This window comes from Palaemon carinicauda, chromosome 24 (genome assembly GCF_036898095.1).
Source record: "Palaemon carinicauda isolate YSFRI2023 chromosome 24, ASM3689809v2, whole genome shotgun sequence".
NCBI lineage: Eukaryota > Metazoa > Arthropoda > Malacostraca > Decapoda > Palaemonidae > Palaemon > Palaemon carinicauda.
The window spans coordinates 84,102,080-84,125,754 of NC_090748.1; the positions used below are offsets into that span (position 1 = coordinate 84,102,080).

Sequence of the window (23,675 nt, forward strand, 5' to 3'; positions counted from 1 at the left end):
CACGCCCATCTCATGATGTTATGACATGCTTCGACCACTCACGGCAACTGCTGAGCGCAAGCACGACTTATGATGTCAAAAAAAAAATTCTTGTACATTTAGCGTTTTAACTCTCTCATCACTTTTAATTATAATTCATACCATCATCTGTTATAAAACATATCAATGGTATCTATACCTAAGGTTAAAACTATGGGCAATTCATAGTTATTTTTGGAATGCAGTGTGAAGGAAGAAAAACAAATGGCCTCCTCACTATTCATTGTACGGGAGAGCCATTAGGTTGTAACTGAGAGGCGAGGTGAATGCAACCGAATTTTATGAAACAATCTTGGAGTATATATACGGACTTGCGATCATGAACGTTGCAAAAATTTAGTTATAATCAAATATGAGCTAGTATGCTTACAGAGGTTGGCCGATTAACAGTGCAGGGAAGAGCGAGTGATAAGATAAAAAAGGATAACCGTTACAGTGTACGAGAGTGTATGAAACACGTGTGGTACACTGCGCCCCCCCTAAAAAATTACATACATGTGAAATAGGGCACACTGCTTTAGAGAGGCATACTGTAGCATGTCGTCTAGCAGGAGATGCAGGATTTATGAGATCAAAGGAGACCCATTTTTTTGCCACAAATGTTAATTAAGAATACTTTTCGGTTACGATGGATCACGAGGAAAGGGCCCGTGTAAGGGGACTTTAGTGATGGCTAGCTAGTGTTGTTGACCAGGAAAACGAGCATTGCTAGGAAAACGAACATTGCTGAGTGCAGATCTGTTGGTTTGGGTTGCTTCGGTGGGGAATTGTACGAGTGGCGGCATAGAGTAAATTTTTTTGCAAAGTGACATAGGCGCTGGAGGTTGTCGGAGGAGGTTGCAGATGGAAAAAATTTGGCAGGGACGACCAATTAACCATTTCAGACGCTAAGACATTCAGGGCATCTTTAGGAGTGGTACTTAGTCCCAAGAGGACCCAAGGAAGCTGGGTAAACCAGTTGGAGTCCTTGCAGTGCGACATCAAAGATGCTTTGAGGATGCGATTAAAATTTTCAACGATTCCGTTAGATCTAGGTTGTAGGCGGTAATCTGATGTAGGGTGATTCCCAGAAGATTTGCTGATGATGTCCACAATGGAGATGTTGAAGTGGTATCTCTGTCTGAAGTAATATGCTCAGGGATACTTATTCCTGAGAATAAGGCAGATGTACATGAGGCAGATATTGCAGGTTCCGTGGGATTGGCTTCAGGCCAACGAGTGGAGCAGTCGATGACTATAAATGTGTAATGATGTCCTTGCTATGTTGGTAGGGGACCTAATCCATCTATGTGAATTTGAGGAAAACAATGCTGAGGTTGAGGAAAGGTGCCCACTCCTGAAACTGTGTCAATGTACTTTTGAAGTTTGGCATGAGTACAACTGTTGAACCAATCTTTAGCATCCTTAGTAATGCTGTGCCAAATGAACTTCGTATTCAGTAGCTGTGCAATAGATCAGCACGAGGGATTTGAGAGGTCATGAATGAAATCAAACACCTGTCGGCGCATGGGAACAGGTATCCACTGTTTAGGTCTACTAGTAAGACATCACAGAGGAAAAACATAATAGGTTACCATAACTAATTTGAGGCCCTTTGCGTCAATAGTTGTAGGACGAGATGGTGATACATGTATCTGATTTCTTCATAACTGATTTTACGATGAAATAGGATAAGGTAATTACTCTTGCAACTTTCATCAAGAAATACTACTTTATGATCTAAGAAAACAATAAAGCCTTGGAAGGAAGCCTGAGACCATTCTTTTAATCTATCATTAAATGTAGTTTTTATTAATGATGATGAATTTAATTTTGGTTTTCACCAAAAATAAAAGTGACTGCTGACTGGGGCCACAGACATTGATATTGAAGTATTGTTGCATGCGCATTACTACCCATCAAAATAATTTCGTAATATACTGATATTTTAAATCTCTTTGGGATTTTTTCTTGAAAAACCTTTCAAAATTAAATTATATTCCAAAATTAGTTTAAATTATAGATTTATCAAAATAATATATATTTTTATAACTATACATGCAATTTTGTCCTTAAAATCGAGGGGCTAATTTGCTTTTGTGCAACTTGCTTGGAATGAGAGTAGCAGCAACAAGAAAGGAGCAGAGGAAATCCCGTCTTTCAAACACTTATAGATAATTCAAATTAGATGATTAAAGAATAAAATTAGTAAGACCAAAGCCAAAGGGGAAGAAATAAGGAAGAGTGTCGCATTAACTAAAAAGAAAGATTAGAAAATGGCCTAGGAGACTTCGCACAACAGTCAGCCAGCGACCTAATTTGCATAGGCCCAAAGAACCGTCTTTTCTTAATTGCCTCCTCGTTCGGTTGAAGAAGATTCTTCAAGTGGCGAGATATCAAAGTTTACAGCAGAAAATAAGGATTAAAAGACTTTTCCTTTATAATCTCACGTTGGGCTTCCAAAACACAATTCAAAAACATTAACATTTGTATCCATAATCTATATTGGATGCTACTCTTGGTCCAAAGAGATCAATACTTGAATTTTCTACTATTAAAAAGAATTGAAAACAGGGAAGCAAAACACTGTAGACCTACAGTAGGCCTATTCCTTTGGGTTGAAAGGGAAGTTTCACCTAGTGTTTAATTAGACATACGAACGCATAAACAAAGCTATTCAGATTGAAAGGATAATTTTGAGTGGAATTTAAGCTTATGATATCAGGACTTCGCCAATGTTAATAAAACATAGAATTCAATGAATGTTAATAAAACATAGAATTCAATGAAGTCATGTCAATCCCTTCTTCTCTCTCTATATACAAGAGCCCTTTTTATATGTAGGCCTACATATTGACACCAGCTATAACTAACTCTTCGAAGCTTTTGACTGATAGAAGGAATTTAGAGAGATGATGAAAGTAAGGAAAATGGAAAGGTAAAGACAATGAAAAGGGGAAAGTCGAGACAACCTGTGATACCCGGAAAGACAGAGAGGAATTTTAGGTCGGATGAAATCCTCTCAAGCCTTTTATCCCTCAATGAAATATTTTGTTTGCGATAATTTTTTTTTTTTTTTTATTCTTTTCAGTCTTACACTATTTCCCCATTCTGGCTTCATTTCTTCAATGAAAGCAAAGTCTTCGCTTTCTTGTAGCAATTAAAGTAATATGAGGTTTTAAAGCCTCTATGGTTTACGAGAATCGTACTATGTATTCAGTTAAATTTGTTGAATGGAAAATGCCAGAGATATTTCCAGCAGGAATATTAGCATTAAATGACTTTTCTTTTATGAATACTTCTTCTTCTTCTTCTTCTTTGGCTATATCTTTTCCCACTTCTATGTGGGGTCAATGTTTCTGGTCAGCTTTCTCCATCTACCTCTGTCCCACACCTCATCACTGGTTAATCCCTTTGATCGAAGGTCATCCTTGATGCAGTCCATCCACCTTCGCTTTGGTCTCCCTCTCCTTCTAGTTCCTTGTACCTCCATTTCCATCACTCTCCTCCCAATATTCTGTTCATCTCTCATGGCATGACCATAACACCTCAGTCTACTAAGAGAAATCTTTTGTTTGGGTGGAGTCACATACTTATTAGTGGAGATTGTGATCTTAAGCCCAAGATCTCTTAATTTTCTTTCTCAAAATCATATTTAATTTAAATAACGGAATACATTTCCTCTTAAGAATTCTTAATATTGAAAACATCACAATGTTTAAGGATGTGTATTTCTGTAGGAATAGGATTTTTGGCCAACACACTACTATCTTTTGATAAAAAAAAAACCTTTTAAAATTTTTATGTAGCTGTAATGATTATAAATAGCAAGAACATTTAAATTTATAATTATTAAGGGTTATCAAAAATAAATTTATCAAATAAATGAATAAATGCATAAAATAATGGAGCTTGCTGATATGGAAAACAAATTCTGATGAGTAATGACAGTGATGTTTGTATCGTCCTGGATAATCTTAAAAAAAGAGGCTCGGGTTTCCGAGAGTCCGGCTTCGGGTCAAGCCCTAAGAAATCAACTCCGTTGAGGATCCTTCCTCTTGGGTGTCTTCCGATTCCGGACTACCTCTCGGTTTGGGGTTCCGAGACAGGGCAGGATAGAAAGAGAGTATCCTGTCACTGACGTCCCACGGTTATCCAGCTAAACAGCAACAGGCTTTCTTTGGTCTGGTGTTGAATTCTCTCTCTCTCTCTCTCTCTCTCTCTCTCTCTCTCTCTCTCTCTCTCTCTCTCTCTCTCTCTCATATCATAGTGTTTGCCTTTATTTTTTATTAGGTCCTCCTTCAGACGTGCTAAAAAGCAGTTATTTAACAACAAACTGCTGGAAAGTACTGCTTATGCGAGAGAAAGGAAGGTGTAAAACAAAATAATCACTTTTCTTGTGGGCTCCTCATGAGCAAGAGCTCGGTCATGCTAAGTGAGGCGTGGCTATCTAAATCAATCAATCATGCTAATGCAAGAGAGGAACAAACTAGGAAACGTCTTTAAGTGCCTTTTTGATATTGTTGGTTAGAATTTGTAGTACAATTAAAGAAACGTGTCCCGTTAAATTAATTAACTTCTGATGGATGTGTTCCATTCATGACCATACAAATTTGTTCAGAGACTAATATTATTTCTTGGATTTCCAAATATTATTTATGATTATGAACAAGACCTTGATAGTGAATGGCAATTCCTGTCAAGTGACATTATTGACGTTTTCACTTCTGGGAAAATATGTATACAGTAGTCATTTCTAGCTCAAGTTTATCAGAGGAAGACATATTCTATTTTTTTTACCATTCCCATAACAGAGTTAGACCTTAAATGTGTTTTCTCTATGGTAAACTATTATGCAATTCCCGTTTCCTTTTGATAAAATCGAAGTACATTTCTTCGTCAAGTTATTATTATTTTTAACGCAAAATTATTTTACTGAAATGGGAAATTGTTGGATGGAAAATATCATACAGATCTTTACAGGGAATATTAGTATTAAAAGACTTCTCTTGTATGAACTGTAATCTTAAGTTGTGTTTCCAAGAAATATTCAATACAAAACATCAATTTTTAAATATAAAACTTACCCGCTGGTTATATAATGGCTAAAATCCCCGACGCCCTCGGCAGAAAATTCAAAATCTCTTGCGCAGTTTAGCGCATATATGCCAGGAGTACCCCAGCGCCCTCACGGTACCACAGGTAGAACTATGCCCAACCAATTCAGATTTTTTCTGCTGCCATTGCTGGCTAAACTATTGGAAATTCTCTCTTGTTTTCTTACTCTGTTTGGACGTTATTTGGTGATGTGTTAACGTTTTTGAGTTTTGGCTTTTGCATATTTGTTTTATTTGATCTGTGATCACATTTTTATAACTTGAAAGGTAGGGTTGAAAGATTTTTCAACCTATTTTAAACCTCACGAAAGCATAGGGGCGAAATGTAAACATTTCGACCATTGATGACGTCACAGCCTCTTCTGTAGGCTAAAAGTCTGTCTTGCCTTTTACAAAGAATATAAGTGAATATGCTTTTAGAGTTCTAAGTTATAAATTAAATTAAAGGAATTATTTTGAGAAAATTTTATCCTTTTAATATTTTTTTTAGATAATCTTCGATCTGTTTGCAAAGATTAACTATCGTTCAGTTTATTTTTGTTACGCAGTAATCAGTATCGTTACGTTGTTACATATATTGTAGCGTTTTTATGAATAGTACTTTCTTCCTACTTCTCAAGTTTTCAATTGTACTTTATAAAAGGAACATTTTATTTTGCAATTAATTGGTCCTTTCAGTTTTTTTTCCTTATTCAGAGATTAAAGGAAGTTACGGTTCAGTTTATTTTATACGATGCCGTATTCTTTACATTCGTCGTAGCGCACGATTCTATGTATCGTTGTTGCTTTGGTGGTTTTCGGAATACTAAATTGTTCGTATATTATTTTTAGATGTTCCAATGATGCGAATGATGATTCATCTTTTATTGGAATCCCTTAATTTAAGGGTTTATTTTGATTTATAAATATATCTATTAAGGTAATATTTGATATTTGATATTTTGTTAATTTTATATGGGATTCGGTACTTTTGCTTTCCCATTCAAACAATTGTCCAGTGACAGAATTATAAGTCTCTCCCTGCGGAGTTCATTTCCTTTGAGAGAGTTTATACTTTGGTTTTCAGGTAATTATGAAACCATCTTTGTGCCAAAGAGTAAAGTGCAAATTTTTTTGTGATAAATTGTGCAGTGAATTTTATTGAGTGGAGAGTGCTTCTATTCGGACCTGTCGTTATCCTAGCCTTAGACCTCTGTCGAGCTGCCGGACTCAGGGGAGAAGTTATTTCGAACGGCGAAAGGAATAGAGAGGGTAACCAGGCGTTACAGTCTTTTAGACCCGAACTGAAGTCCTCTCGAGCTTTTTCTGTCGATCACCAGAACGCTCATCCTCGCTATAGATAAAGCGAGGTATTAGTGTTTTCAAAGGCGCTAAGCTGAAAACAAAATTAATTTCGTTCTGCGTGTGTTACGTTTCATACGGCGCAGACGCAGTGCGGCCACCTCCACCTGATGGGTGTCGTCTCCTGACAGTGGCAAGCTCTATGGATCAACTAAGATAGGCTGAATACGTTTCGCCTAAAGTTGATCCTAGATCTTTGTAGTTAGGCATGAAACAGCATCTATCTTCGTTTATGCAGTCTTTTCAGCCTGCCGTTAACAGTGCGGTTGGGTGTCTCGATTCCGGTCTTTGAAACGGACGCACAGGCGTCGTGTCTTTAACGGTGAGGACTCGTTGTCGCACAGGCGGTCTACCAACCACAATGTTCAATGGTGGGGGAAAGTGAATGCTTTACTTCGATTACCTGCTCAACGCAAACCGACTGCTCATAGCACCTAGTATCAGTCTATACAGACGCGCCAACGTTCGCCAGGCAACAGAGCCGGCGAAGCGTCATCGGAACGGTACGGAAACGGAACGTCGACGGAATGGAGCTAAGCGCCACGTCAGTGTGGACGGTTTCAGTGTCAGTATGGACACTTCAGCGTCAGTATGGACGCTTCAACACCAGTGTGGACGCTTCAGCATCAGTGTGGACGCTTCAGCGCTAGTGTGGGCGCTTCAGCATCAGTGTGGATGCTTCAGCGTCGGGGTGGACGCTTCGCTACCTATGACTATTGACTTTGATGTCTACCTGACCATGAACGTCTAGTGTTAAGTTATTGTTGCTCCAGGCCCTATATTAAGAAATACAGTGATACCTCGGTAGTCGAACGACTCTATACTCGAACAATTCGGAGTTCGACCAAAATTTTCGAGAAATTTTTGCTGCGGTGCTCGACCAAAAATTCGGTACTCGACCAGCCGAACACGTGACGACCGCATGGGCTTTGTGATGATCGCGCCATCTCGGCCACTCTCGCTTGTTCGGGAAGCATCAGTTCTCTCGAGAGCGTCACTCAGACAACGCGCGATCAGCATTCGTTGTGATTTAGTGATTTTCAGTGCTTTTAATTGCTTTTTTAGCTTTCATAATGAGTCCCAAGAAAGTAATGAGTGTTAAGGGGAAGGAGAAGAGGAAAACAGTGCGAACAACGATCGAGTTGAAGAAGGAAATTATAGCGAAATATGAGAATGGTGTACGAGTGTCCGATTTAGCGGTAGAATACGGAATGGCGAAGTCGACCATTTCTACGTTTTTAAAGCATAAAGAAATGATTAAGAAGGCGAATGTTGCAACGGGAGTTACGGCGGTAACTAAGCAAAGGCCACAAGTGATTGAGGAGATGGAAAAGTTGCTTTTAATATTTATTAAAGAAAAACAGTTGGCCGGGGAAAGTGTTAGTGAAGCGTTCATTTGTGAAAAAGCGTTGCATATCTATGAAGAATTAGTGAAGAAAAGTCCGAGTACCAGTGAAAGTGATTCATTTACATTTAAAGCGAGCAGGGGTTGGTTTGAAAAGTTTCGTAATAGAACAGGTATTCATCGTGTTACTAGGCATGGGGAGGCAGCTAGTTCGGATCAAATTGCAGCCGATAAATACGTGGGGGAATTCGATCGGTACATAAATGAACAAAATTTGATCGCACAACAAGTCTTTAATTGTGATGAGACTGGGTTATTTTGGAAGAAAATGCCAGCCAATACGTACATTACCAAGGACGAGACGAAGATGCCAGGTCACAAGCCAATGAAAGATAGGCTAACATTGTTGCTGTGTGCAAATGCAAGTGGCGATTGCAAGATCAAACCCTTGTTAGTGTACCACTCGGACAACCCCCGGGTGTTCAAACGAAATAATATTTGTAAAAGTGCACTACCAGTTATGTGGCGCTCGAACACTAAATCTTGGGTCACAAGACAATTCTTTACTGAGTGGATAAACGAAGTGTTTGCCCCCCAGGTTAAGGCTTACCTCATTGAAAAGAGCTTGCCAATGAAATGTCTTCTGGTTATGGACAATGCTCCTGCACATCCTCCAGGTCTCGAGGATGACTTGAAAGAAGAATACAGCTTTATCAAAATCAAATTCTTGCCCCCCAATACTACTCCCATACTCCAGCCCATGGACCAACAGGTCATTTCAAACTTCAAAAAACTCTATACCAAGGCCCTTTTCAGAAAGTGTTTTGAAGTGACCAGTGACACGAAGTTGACCCTAAAGGAATTCTGGAAGGAACACTTCAGCATCCTCAACTCTGTTAACATGATTGACCAAGCTTGGCGAGGTGTGACCTATAGGACATTGAACTCTGCCTGGCGTAAGCTGTGGCCATCATGTGTCACAGAGAGGGAGTTTGAAGGTTTCCAACCAGAGGCGGGTCCAAGCACTGCTACCCCTGTAATTTCTGATGACACTGATGTCGTTGAGGAAATTGTTGTCATGGGCAGGAGTTTGGGGCTTGAGGTCGACAAGGATGATATTGATGAGCTTGTAGAAAGCCATTCTACCGAGTTGACTGTGGAGGAATTGTTGCACCTGCAACAACAACAGCAGCAGGATCTGATTGTGGAGCAGGAATCTTCAGAAGAGGATGAGGTAAGGGAGGATGTTCCAAGTTCTCTCATCAATGAAATTTGTTCCAAGTGGGCAGATGTGCAGGCTTTTGCTGAAAAATACCACCCAGAAATTGCAGTAGCAAACCGGGCAGTGCATATGTTTAATGATAGTGTCATGTATCATTTTCGAAGAATACTGCAGAGGAGGAAGAAACAATTAACAATAGACCAGTTTTTCACAAAAGAAAAGAAAGCTGCTACATCAAAGCCTGTTTCTCCTCCAAAGAAGAGACAAAGAAGAGAAGAAACCCCTGAAATAGATCTGCCCACCCTTTCATTGGAGAGAGAAACAACTCCTGAAGGAGAACTACCCCGCCACATCATGGAAGGGGACTCTCCTTCCAAGCAGTAACCTCCCCCTTCCATCCTCTCCACATCCATCCCTGTATGCCATCGAACCGCTGCTCAAAGGTATGTTCACTACAGTACAGAAAATGGTTTAAAATTGTTTTATTTTAGTACAGTAAATGGTTTAAAATTGTTTTATAGGATTTTCTGACCAATTTCATACACATTTAGATAATTATTGTTGTTTAGGTACACGTTTTATTAATATTTTGGGCCTGTTCGAGTGCTTGGGAACGGAATAGAATATATACCATTATTTCTTATGGGGAAAAAAAATTCGGTACTCGAACAAATCGGAGGTCGAACACGGATCTCGAACGGATTATGGTCGAGTACCGAGGTATCACTGTAAATCTTAACTAGGAAGATATTATATTCTCGGACCAAGGCCTGCTGGGCTAACTCTTGGTTGTGAGAACTAGAATTAAAACCTCCTAAGTTTTGAGGTCTGAATTTGGAAGGAGTGGATTACTAAGAATCAAGGCTTCTTTTCCTAGGATAGAGATTGTAAAAGGAAGAGAATAACTTTCAGAAACTCATGAGAATTTTTCTAAAAAGTTTCCCTCATATTTTTTACCTGCTGCTCCTCGTTTCGACTTCAAAGTTTTCGTTAGTTGAGTTGATGGTGTCGCTATTTATTTTATTTTATTGGTATTACAAGCCAGCTACAACCCTAGTTGGGAAAGCAAGATGCTTTAACCCAAAGGGCTCCCTTAGGGAACAATGGCCTAGTAAATTAATGGTAAAATAAAGTAATGAGTTAACATTAAATCATTCTCAGGGAAATAACGAACCTTACTGTAGAGATTGATACAGCGCTTGCAGCTGCAACAACAGAAAGGGCATTAAGGCCTTTATGAGAATAGAACGTAAAATTATATATCCCACCTTGGGCAGATCTCTTATGATTTAATGTTTTTTGTTTTTAAACCGCTCTTTATAGTGACTTGTTAACATAGCGCAGTGCTCTGGAGGAGGTGTTTGTTCGTTTTCACCTTGCCCCTAGTCCTATGTCTCTTATTTATATTCCAACCCTTGGGAGAAAGAAGGTCGGAGGCTGAGGTTCTTCGCGGACCTTGTGCATTAAACGTCTGTTCCGCTGAGCGATATTGTTGATGCAGTCCAAGACATTCTCTCTCCACTTTGGAATGATGAAATAATGCTCTTTTCTTCGCCTATGATTGGCGAGCTGTTCCATCACAACCATGGGACATAGTATCATGAGAAGAGCGAAGTTGGAATGTCTTGAAGCGATCAGTTTGTCATCGCTATGGTATCATGAATCTTGTAACTGGTTTCTGCGTATTAGAATGCAGTTCCCTGACGAGAATAACATTCTACGTTTTCCCTGTTTACCAGACTAGGTAGTTACTCGTCATGTATGCACGCGAACAGAACTTACCTTCGCAGCACTCGTGTTTTGATACTTGAGCAGGTAGCAATCGAGTGTTTTTTTTTCTTCCGCGAAAGTCAGACAAGTCACATACAATCCTAGCTCTTCCTCTGGAATCTGACTCTCTTTCAGGGAGGAAGGACTTTGTACTCATCGAAAGATGCAAAACCTAGGATTGGTAGTCACCAATCGTTTTGTCCAAGACCTTTCAGGAGTCGTGTGTTTTCTGTTAACTTATCCTGCAGTATCTAACGTTTGCCGGAAATTTTTTCTTTTCGGAAGAAGGCGACGTGTCAGCACCAGAATCGTGTAGGACACAGAGCTCTTTGGGCGACAAGGTGCTCAGTTTGCTTCTGTTCACACTTCTTCTCCTCCACCAGTTTGGAGAAAGGGCTATTACTTTCTTCTGAGGTCTAGCGACTACTGTTGACGGTATCTCACAGCATTGGATATGTTCAGTTCGCGCACAAGGCGCGCTTGAAATGTCATAGGGACTCTCCCAGGTCGCTCACAGGACTGCGGTTGATGTTCTCTCCCGACCTTCGCCCATGCTTGAGTTGGCGCACTTGCTACCCCGCGAGTGTAGATTTGGTTTGAGCTAAAAGAGGTCTATTTCATCTGTGTTTAGTGTTTACGATTCTTGGAGGGAGGAATTTTCTCCTAAAGAGTCTAAGGTTTACCATAGATCAAAGAATTGGTTTTCGTATTAGTGTCAGAAGGCATAGTTCTCCTATGCTTAGTAACGCTTCCTCGCAGAGATATGCTCGTGTTACGAGAAGCGTTAGAGCGGGTGCTGGTAGCAGTCTGGTCTCTCTCTTACGGCAGACATCATGCAGACACAGACGTCATGCAGACACAGACGTAAGTTCTGGTCTCTTCCTCACGCAGTCCCAGAGGCAGACACCAGTCTGGTCGTTTGTTGGACGCTGACAGTCAAAGTTGATCCTTTCAACATAGTTGTCCCATTTTCGCGGTCTGTGGGACGCGTGACTATCACTCATGTGGACAACTCTCGACAATCAGTTCTGTCTTTCCCTCAATGACCGGACGCGATGCTGTCGCCTCCACGCAATATGCTGTAGATTTACAACAAGCGGGGCACACACACAGCTCTGTACCCACACGACAAGGTGAACACAAACAGCACGCTGACACCTTACAGCAATGCAAGCACATGCGGCATTATGGTCGCATGCTAGACGCATACAGTCAAGTCTTTTTCCCGCAGCAGTTTAACCAGACTTTTGTCTCTCTGTCGCGTCTCTCTGGCCTCGCAGCTAACGCTCCCTCGTGTCAAGCTTTGGCTTTAAGTTTGTTGAACACTCGCTGATTACACACGAATCAGTTCTTAACCTCACAGCATAAGGTCACGTGGTTGATGCTTCTTTTCAACAAGCCTAGCTTTATATCGGTTTCTGATGATCGATATGGACGAGTTTTGGGAGGCGGTTCTAGATCCCGATTCTCTCTCACGACATGTTGAGTGTAGGCAGGATGCTGGAACCGTTCTGGACTCTTGCTGGGACCATGCTGGGTGCATACTGGAAGCATGTCTTTAGTCCTTTTCCCCTTGTGAGGATCACGAACGTTTTATGTTAAACCATCAAGCTTTAGGTCTAGCTGCCTCCAGTATTTCGGAAAACCCTTGAGATCTAGAGGGCTGTTCGAAGGAGACAGCTGAGACTTTCGCTTGTACAAAGGACTTTTGCCTCAAGGTTTTCCAACCCAATTAGAGTGCTTTATGGAGTGGTGTAGAGCTAGAGCCGGCTCTTCATTAGGTAACTCTAACACAAGTGGCCTATTTTTTCTTAGACCTTAGAAGAAAACACATTTTCTTTCCTCCTCGACCATCAAAGGGTACAGGAGTATGCGGGCATCTGTCTTCAGATGCATAAGATTGGATCTATCAAATAGAGACTTTATAGATCATCTCAGATCATTTGAGAGGACTTAGAGGCATCAGCAAGATGCTCCAGCCTGAAATTTAAGGTTCGTTTCTGGAGCTTCGCGGTAGTGACAGATCCTACCCTTTACACTTGGTTTCTTTTTAAGGCCTAACTTTGGAGACTTTCTGAGTAAGTCTACCATAGTTGAGAGTCAGTGAAGTTCACTCTTTTAGCAAGAACACGGACTTCACATTGGTTAAGCCATAGGTACCTTGCATCCTGGTTTCTTGGTTATTAATAAACATCTTTCTCATCCATAGCCTAAATCTTTCGGGATCACTATTCTCTCAAATTTGGTTTTTGATGGGCGGAGAAGAGTTTTTTGCCCGATTAAAACGAAGTTTTATTGGGAAAAGAACAAAGAAGTTAAAAGTCTATTCATAACTCTTAGGTACACGGTCAAGAAGCCTGCGCTATCCATGTCTAAACATTCTATCATCTCGTATAGATTTTGACTACAAAGGTTCTTCCACACGGTGGGGGACAGATCATAAGATGTTGAAAGAGTAAAGACTCGCGAAGTTAGAGCTGTAGAAACTAATGTAATTTTTAAACTAAGCTGTTCTCTGCTAAGCATCGCGTATACAGTCTTGTGAAGGGGTAATCCTGTATTTGCCTTGCGTTACTTTTACCGTGTCCAGTCTCTTTATGAAGATGTCTACGTTTTGGGTTCACTTGCAACAACGAGTGCAGTAGTAGGCGAAAAATTCTCCACTACATTTCCCTAAATTCCTAGTACCCCTGTTCTTCTCTTGGAACTGTTATATTTTTATGATTGTACGTGAAGATTGGTCGGCAATCTTCCGCAATCTTTGACCTAGTCGGGTGGTCATTTTGTTTCTAGAGAGCGCCCGGAACAAGAGTATTAGTGGAGGTCCTGTCATGTTATAGGTGGTTGTACCGTTTGATCTCTGTTTGTACTGGAGATCCGGTGACAAAGGTCCGTCATCGTGAAATCGTGACCCTCAACGGTACGATAATATTAACCTCAATGCTGAACGTCTGTGTTATCTCCAGTGAAGCCAGAGATTTGATGAAAAAAGGACCGTTATACAGTAATGTAATTGTGATCAATCATGACAAAGGTTCGTGTGCAAAAGGCCTCAGCCGGAGTCTGAGTGGCGGATTTCACCGTTACACTCCAAATATCTGACTAGTTCTCACCCAATGAGTATCCATTATAGCGGAGTATAACTGAAGGCGGAGCTAAGGGTGTCGGCATAAAGCGATCCCAAATAATGACTCATACACTAACGTAACCTATTAATAGTGCTAGCTCTATTAACAGTAACCACATCAATAAAATGTGACTATCATTAAACATAATATCATCAACTCTTAGAATAAGAGGAGGCAGGAATAACTCGTGATCGTATAAAACGGAAAACGGGAAATCCACCCCCTCTACTCGAGCTTTACAAAGAAAACGAGAGAAGGGGTAACTCGTATCTGTAGAAACAGAATACGAGCACTTTATGCTCACGCTCTCAAGGTTACATAATAAAAAACCAAAATCACACAATAATATGATAAGAATAATGATAAAATTGTAATAACCAAGAACGAAGAATAACGACAACATACCAATTAAACATAAAGATATAGTCTAAATCGAGCACCTTCCTGAGTCGTGAACATAACTATAACAAAGACTAGATTGATATTCTTCGTCCAAATTGGACTTGCTAGCAAATAAATACCATAGTAAAAAACAATAATAAATAATGATAATAATATTGGTCATAAAACGTAAGTGATATAACCTAGATGACAGAGTACCAGAAGGGCAATATTAACTTGAAAAATTACCGAATCGAACAAAACCAAAATGGCTGCCGATACCGAGGACGGCCAAGCCTCTTCCAAAATTAAAATCCACATTACTGGAACGAGAACAAATGCCCGGTACTGAAAAAACTGTCAAAACAAACTATGGTACTTAACATTGGTAAAGGTGAAGTAGCAACGTCAGTCATGTTGAATTAACGACAATCACTTGCGAAACACACCTAACAAAATAAATAACGACTTAGCGGGCAGGTCCAAAACAGAAGGATGACCTGGAGAGCGCGAGTAGTAGGTGTCGGTGGGGTAGTCCAACTGTATTCTCTAGGGCCTGTCACGGCCCTCCCCTTTGATGAAGGGATTATCTAAATGGAAGACAGCCTGTGAATAGTGGTTTACACACGCCCTTGTTAAATACACGACACCAACAAGGTGTTCGCGCGAGGGTTGTAACCTCTGCATTCCATGCTTTTATCTTTCTCTAGTATATTTGGAAGATTTATATTAGAAAAGTGTAAAGAAGGGCCTTTTCACCGGCCGTCACAGATCGACCCAGAAATAAATTTTTGAATATACTTATCCGCTGGTTATATAAGTTTTAGACCCACCCTCCTCCCCTCTAGAGACCATGGGGCATGGAAAATCTGAATTGGTTGGGTATAGTTTTATATGCGCTAAGCTGCGCAAGAGATTTTGAATTTTCTGCCGAGGGCATCGGGGACTTCAGCCATTATATAACCAGCGGGTAAGTATATTCAGAAATTTATTTTATTATGAAATTATCATATTTGTATCCATAATCAGTATTCAGTGTCAAAATTAGTCCAAATGGACTAAGAGAAACAATTGTTTAAATTTCGTACTCTTTTAAAGTAAATACAGGGAAAATAAGACGTAAAAATACAGTACACTGAACCCAGTCCATTGTATACTATGATATAGAATCTAAATACAAGTTTTTATTAGTCTGTGTTCACTGCATCTCATTTCTGGCCTTTTGAACGCGATGAAACAATAATATACTGTATATATATATATATATATATATATATATATATATATATATATATATATATATATATATATATATATATATATATATATATATATATATATATTTCTTTTTTTTTCTTTAAATTGGAGTATGTTTGAGAGGAGTGACGTACGTTGGATTATTGGAGATTGTGATCCAAAGCCCAATATCTCATATTTTGGGGAAATGCAAATCCGGATCCGGATCATATGCAATATTTCATAGGGTCGTCCATGGCCTAAGATCTATCTGGGGTGAAAATTTGTGTAAATCCTTCGATTAGTGTTGACGTAATCCTGCCCACAGACAGACAGACACACACAAATATATGAACAGACTCGATTTTATAACCAATGCAGAGCTAATGAAAAGTTCGTTTTCTATACTTAAACATGACTGTGACATTGGCGTAGAGGTAATCCACTTTATCTCACGGACAAGTGCCCCTAAGATCAGTAGTAAAGTAGGGGTAAACAATTTAGGGCTTTGTCCTGAATACCACCTTATCTCTATTGACTTGAAGAGTGAATAGACCCCTTATAAGAATGTGTCTCCTGTGTAAGGTTGGAACATAAGCCTTGGTTGGAATAATGGGGGAGAAAAGCAAGCGGGAATCTTGATTATATCGAGAATGATATTAGGTATTTTGGCTGGGTATTGCATCCATCCTTCGAGATTTTTTCATTTTTGTGATTTTTTTACAAAATTTTAATTTAAACCGTGTTCAATTCCATATCTAATATTAGGGGCCAATTTTAAAGTATTTGCTCGTGACTCGTTTCAGCAGTTAATGAATTTAAGGCAACAGGTGGTATGTTGGCTAGGGCACCAGCCACCCATTGAGATAATACCACTAGAGACTTATGGGGTCCTTTGACTGGCCTGACAGTACTACATTGCGTCCTTTTCTCTGGTTGCGGTTCATGTTTCCTTTGCCTACACATACACTGAATAGTCTGGCCTATTCCTTACAAATTTTCCTCTGTTCCCATACACCTGACAACACTGACATTACCAAACAATTCCTCTTCATCCAAGGGGTTAACTACTGCACTGTAAATGTCCAGTGGCTACTTTCCTCTTGGTAAGTGTAGAAGAGACTCTTCATCTATGGTAAGCAGCTCTTCTAGGAGAAGGACACTCCAAAACAAACCATTGTTCTCTAGTCTTGGGTAGGGCCATAGCCTCTGTACCATGGTCTTCCACTGTCCTGGGTTAGAGTTCTCTTGCCTGAGGGTACACTCGGGCACACTGTTCTGTCTTATTTCTCTTCCTCTTGTTTTTAGTTTTTATAGTTTATATAGGAAATATTTATTTTGGTGGTGTTTTTGTTCTTAAAATATTTTATTTTTCCTTGTTTCCTTTCCTTAATGGACTACTTTTTCCTGTTGGAGCCCTTGGGCTTATAGCATCTTGCTTTTCCAACTAGGGTTGGAGCTTAGCTAGTAATAATAATAATAGTAACAGTAAATAGAGTATATTAAATTGCAAAACTCCATTGGTTATTGGGTTCCATTTTCTATTGCATCACTATATCTTCTGGACAGTAAATCAATACTGTCAACAGAGAAATTGAAGTTAGTTTGACTAAGTCAACGTGATAAAAAAAAATTAATATACCGATGTTACAGTATATGATATTGAATGGGGTGGCAAATGTTGTCTTTGTGTGCCTCGATGATTGGTTTTCTTTAGAGAAACATGCCAATACATTGACCATCAACATTAATTGGAATGATGTCGACTATCAGTTCCGTCGAAGGGGCCGGCGAGGATGGCAGAAAAGGCAACATTGCAGGGTATAACAAAGCTCTGGGTTCGAGTTCGCCACAAAATTTGGCCAACATTCATGAAAGCAATTATTATCGCCACTGTTTGGACCATTTTTAGCTACAACGTCTATTCCAACGTCAGCGTCTACCTCTTGGGACACACAGCTCTTTATGTGAATGAAATCCCTGATCAAGCAGCACAATTTCCTCCAGTGGTATTTTGTCCTTTTCCCATGTTTGATCCCTCCCGTCTAATTACTGTCGGACTGAACATATCTGTGGACACAGCAAGCGATCTGGTAAGCAATTTAGATTCTTTAAATGGACTGGACAGATTCGTATCAGGAGAGGAATTAGTGGAAAAAGCAGCCTGGAGATTTGGTGACTTGGTGAAAGAAGTAAGAGTTGGTGATTTCATCGTGGAATCTTATTCTGGAGGAAATGCTTCATCTCAGCTATGGCATCGTTCTTTCACACCCATAGGACCTTGTTGGACTCTCACTGTTCCTCCTGACTCAAGTCATCATAGTCTTCAAATTAATCTTATATTGCATGATTTTCCACCTAGTTTGCAATCATTTCAGTATCATGGAAAGCAGATAGGAAGGGACTGTTCTGCTTTGGATGAATCAATAGAATTTTCTTCCATATGGGGTGAATTTTTAAAATTATTTCATTACAATGTTTTAATTTACTTACCTTCGACTTATCAAACATTTGATATTTATAACTTAGAAGTTGAAAGTAGAATTATATTTGAACATTACAAATTGACCCCTTACTTGATTAACAAGCATAAAATAGACCAAGGTAATAAAAGCCCGGTTGATTGTTTGCACAGAATCTTACTTCAACAAGGAGGAGACCTCGCAGGGTGTACCCCAATATATAAAGATACTTTGTGGAAACCATTACATTCTCTGTGTGCTACCGTATCACGCCATTATAAGTCAATAGTAGAGTACGTTTCACAGGGGAAAGACGCATTAAGATTTTCTGAAAATCGTTGTCAACCAGGGGCTAATGAATCTCGATGGAAAATAGAGGATAAGGGTAAATTTGCAAATGGAATCAATAACTTCAGCTTAGAACTAACATCTCGTTCAGTATTAGATTTCCAGGAGAAAGCATTGTACCCGTTATCTAAATTACTGGAAGATATTGGGGGAAGCCTTGGGCTTTTTTTGGGAATTTCTATTTTTGATAGTTGGCTTTATATGTCGAACACAAACCCCTTAAGAAATGTCATACATTGTGTAGTCAGCACTGAAATAGAGGTTTATAGATTGAAAACATTGTTTGTTCTTTCTGGTTTAATGGTGTCCTCCCTGCCTTTCTCAGTCCATTTTGGGATAATTCTTAACAGATACAGAAGCAGTTCAGAGTCGTTTATTGTATCTGTTAGTGACAAACCTTACAGCTCATCTAATCACTCTATGAGCCTAAGGGAGGTTTTGTTGTCGTTTGTAGTCAGTAGACCCTTTGGATGTCAACTGCTTTCGTTATCTGTCGAGGAGGTTTGTTTAGTTCAGTGTCTCCTGAATGACATTCCTTCTGTACCAGCAAGCTCGTTCTACTTAGATGACCTCCCTAGTTGCTACCGCCAAGGCTTTTCATTGTCAAAGCTGAAATATGTAGTTGAAGGTGTTATACCCTCGTCCTTTTCAGAATCCAAATTAGCAGCGTGTAGTAAACAATGCAAAATATCGAATATATCCTTTATAGGTAATCTTAATTTAATTCAAAATCCCGTAACGGATTTTTCTGGAATAGATATTATTTGTAGCCTAGGAGGAATATTAGGACTCTATTATGGATTTTCAATGCTAGGTCTATTGAATATCTTGAAGGGAATGTATGATTTTAAAAATTGTCTTTATAACTGCAGAAGAGTAATAATTTTTGTTTTAAATATTTTCATCCTAGTATTGTGCCTGGCATTTTGTACATATCCTTTACAAAAATATCTTTTTAGTCATCCCATCTATACAACATATTCTGATACGGCCATGACCATTAAAGATCTACCAACTCTAACGACTTGCATTTGGCCTCCTTTTAATATAAGCAAATTGTTGTTAGAACTCCATTTAGAGGAAGAACTTCGAAGTTTAGTCCATCTAGACCATGTTCAGAAATATGAAGAACTTACACATACATTAAGAAATTTATCTTACTATTTAAACTTGAACCCTCCAGATCCTAGAGACTTATGGATTAAAATTGCATGGAATGGTGTGTTTTTCAGACGTATTGGCTTTAAATACAATACGGAGTTTCAGACTAGTGTCCAGAACTACTCAATTTTTAACACATGCCATTCTGTTACGTTTAAGGGTCTCAGGAAAATTGCCAAAGGTATGTTTACCGATCCTTATTGGTACATTGGAAATAACGACTATTATAAGAACATTGCAATGAATGTGTTTTTCCATTCTCAAGACGATTTCTTACCATTACTTTCAGAAATATATCATGTTGAATCCGATACACAAGTCAAGTTGAAAAGAGTCTCAAAGTGGCAGGGAATCCATGGCTCAAATGACGAGCCTGGAAAGTGTTTGGTTCATTGTCTAGAAACGTTTCTGACTAAGAAGATGGGCTGTTGCTTACCCTGGATGGAAAAGAAAGCTGATATTGAGTATTGTAGTTTTCAGCAGTTTGTGGAGTTTCTAAACTCACTTTGGTTCATAAATCCCTTAAATAGTTCAATGTTGGAGAATTTTTTGGATAAAACTGAAGCTAACCTATGCAAGAAACTATGTCAAAGTAGAGTTCAGTATCACTATGCTATTGATGATGCAGGTGAAGTAAGAATGGGTCCTGGACTAGCATTTCGCATTGATTCCCCCACTCTACAGGAAGGTGATAACGTTCATTCTTTTCGTTTGCTTATAGATGCAAGAAGATTTGAAGAATTTATTGATAATGATGGCTATTCTCTATCTCAGTTTGTGAGTGAAATTGGAGGAATGATTGGATTGACCCTGGGTATCTCATTACTCTCATTTCTGGAAAGGATATATTTGTACATGAAATGAGACCCTAAGATTTATGGACATCATAACCATGATGAGCTTTCATGGAAGTTGGGAGGCAGTTGCTGTTTAACTTTAAAAAAAAAAAAAAATAGATTTTGTCTTAAACAGAAGGTTTTTGTTTCTTTATATTTGCCATTTTGCAAAATGATTCTTAAAGAGACTTTTGTGTGATCTAATCATGACTTTTTGGCCGATATGGTAGTGTGGAAGAAGGCAATAATATTTTCTTTTAATAAGGTGGTATTCCCGTCAGCTGAATTTTGTACTTTGACGTCACGTTAGTTTGAGTTTTAACCTTTATTTAGCAATATTGTTCTTATTGGAAACAACAGTAGCATCTCTTTTGAAAGTCAATGATTTTCGGGATTTTTTTGCATACTTAGAAAATATTTATCATTGAGATACTGTTAATTGTTTTTGGATTCAATTGTCATAATTATTTCGGAAGATATGTGTACTTTTATTAACCCTGGATAGGTATGCTACTCAGACACCCCTTTAAGGGTATACTCGGTCTCGGACGACCCCGACTCCGAAAAAAATTCGGGAAAAATTTAGTTATGCATCAATCTGTATTGTTTGACTTGCTAAAAATACTTCAAGTAATACTAAAAACTACTGAAAATATAAATGATACCCATCTACAAAATAACTATTTATTGGAAATATATTAAAAATTTAAGTATACAAAAAAGACGACGTAAATATTCACAAAAAATAGAAATATACATATACACATAAATCCCTTTAGGGACACCTTCTTAGATGGCAAAGCAACAGCGTGTAATTGCTGGAAATGAGTTGGACCCATAGAAGTCAAGATCTGAAATGAGAAAAAAAGGGTAAATTTTTTGGGCCAAAAAAATTTGTCCAAATTTCATGAATTTTTTTGGGTACCCAAATGAAGTAGGAAGAGGCTAATTTTTTTATAGAATAAACTCATATTATCCTAGAACAGAAATACATGATTAAATGTGCACTAAGATGTAATTTACTGTTATAACAGGGGCGAAATCTAAAGGTTATTTTTTGACGGCCTAGTTCACAATGTAAATTTCTTATGAAAATCATTGTATCTCCTATAAAATATGATATTTATGCATTAAATTATACCAAAATATCACAAATTCTATACAGAACAAGAATATATAGAGATATGCCAACTTACCTTTCGGGTATGTCAACAAAATGGCCGCAGACCACAACAACTCTTACAGCCCAATCTACCACTTGAAATGAAGAATGGGGTTGCAAGCTCAATATTATCAACAACATCTCTTTTTAACTCCATTAGAAGTGTTGATGACATCCATGCCGAGGGAATACTGTCTGCTGGCCATTATTGAAGATAAATTCAAAATAAATAGAAAAAAATCATATTTGCAAAAAACAAAAAAAAATCAGAAATTAGCATTTGAGGGAAAATGGACCTCATGGCAATATATGGCATCTAAGCCAAAACCAATGTCATGCAAGTGGTAGACACACCATCCACCCACACTTTCCAACTATAAAGAACCAAACAAGTATCAACACTGTTCGACAATTTTTAATTATGTAATAACTTTGCTGTTTGATCACTTACCCCTATAAAGGTATGTAGGGTCGAGGTCGACCCCTGGGGGGGGGGGGGTAAAAAAACGGGGAAGGAGGGAAGTTAGACGAAAATCAGTCCTAAAGCAGACAATGGCATGTAGACTAGTCACCCCTTGCAGGTCGATCACTTCCATATTCGAGACAGCTGATGATTTATGGGGAAAAAACAGGTTTTGAAAATGCTGTAGGGGTCGCAAACGACCCATCATACCTTTCCAGGGTTAAAAAAAGTATCTAAATAACTATAATTTTTTTTTCTATGGCAATTTTCAAAATTATATTTTTGGGAATCTTGCAAATGATACTACTACCAATCAGTATAAGTTCGTGACATATTTAAAGGTTTAAAGGCTATTCATGAATGGCAGAGGCAAGGGCCAGTGACATTGTCCTATCAAGCAGGACAATGCTCTAGAGACTGACCATATATGTACAGATAATCAGCTCCCAAGCCCTATCTCCACCCAAACTAGGACCAAGGAGGGCTAGGCAATGGCTAATGATGACTTCGAAGATAGACCTATAGGTTCCCCCCCCCCCCATCCTTAGCTCACAATGATGGTGAGATTGCAGCGACCAAAGAAACTAACGAATTTGAGCGGAACTCGAACCCCAGTCTGGCTTTCACCAGTTAGGGACGTTACCATATCGGCCACCACAACTCAAAATTTGGACAACAATAATGGAATGGCCAACGGTTTATTATTGATGAAGACCATCTAATTTTCTTGTATAACGATGGCATTCTGCTCTGTTGAATTTTGTGCATATTTAACGCACGTTCGTTGAAGTCTTTGATTGATTTAACAATCCTGCATTACCATCTTATCCCTTGTCAATGGATAATGAGACAGGGCAATATGGGTTTTTTCACTTTATTACAAAAAGGTTTTTGAATACACTTTACACAGTCCGATACTCTCAGACGAGAGCCAACTTGTTCTTATGATCGCTCGAGTGGTACTGCTTACCCCTCGGCAAAGTAAATGCAGTGTTGCTTTGTCAATATGCAGAATTGTTAGATTTTGTGGAAATCTCCACTGTGATAGAATTATACTGTCACTAATAGGTTTACAACGCGTCACTTAACAGACTTAAGACACATGACCTATAACAGAGTTCAGTGATCACGCATCACAATTTATGATAGTCATAGTACTCTTAAAAAGGTCAATAATCTTACTGTATAAAATACATACTTCTACATATTTTGCATACAAGGATTAGGACAATCTGTTTATTCTTATTCAAAACATTTATCTAAATACGTTTCAGTAGTTCTAGATTTGGTGTACTTTTTGTCTTGGTAAAAGGATTTTCATGATGTTAAAGAGAAATAGCTTCCTTTAATTGTGTAGTATTTAATGATGAAAAATTATCATCAGACACGAAGAAAATTTGAGTCGTATTGTAAGAAATATTATAAATAAAAAGCACATGCTTATGAGAGTTTGAATTTCCCATCTTATGATCATGCTTACATGAAAGTAAAGACATATTTTTGATAATCGATAGGTAAATATGTATGATGAAAAATATTTTAAAAAATTAGCATTATCATATTCACACAGTTTACTTCAACGTTAATATTATTGAGATAGTTCTACTTTCGTTTTGATATTAGAAAGAGTACAACTTCATGATTTTTAAATATTTAACTTAGCCGGTGAATATATAATAGCTGCA

At 38.6% G+C, this 23,675-nt stretch overlaps 1 protein-coding gene across 2 annotated transcripts in view; it reads left to right on the top strand.

Annotated features, from left to right (window-relative positions):
• The window catches only part of LOC137617878 (AH receptor-interacting protein-like), a 151,705-nt gene that overhangs the window by 80,811 nt on the left and 47,219 nt on the right, over window positions 1-23,675 (top strand). The gene's annotated exons all lie outside the window — the stretch shown is intronic.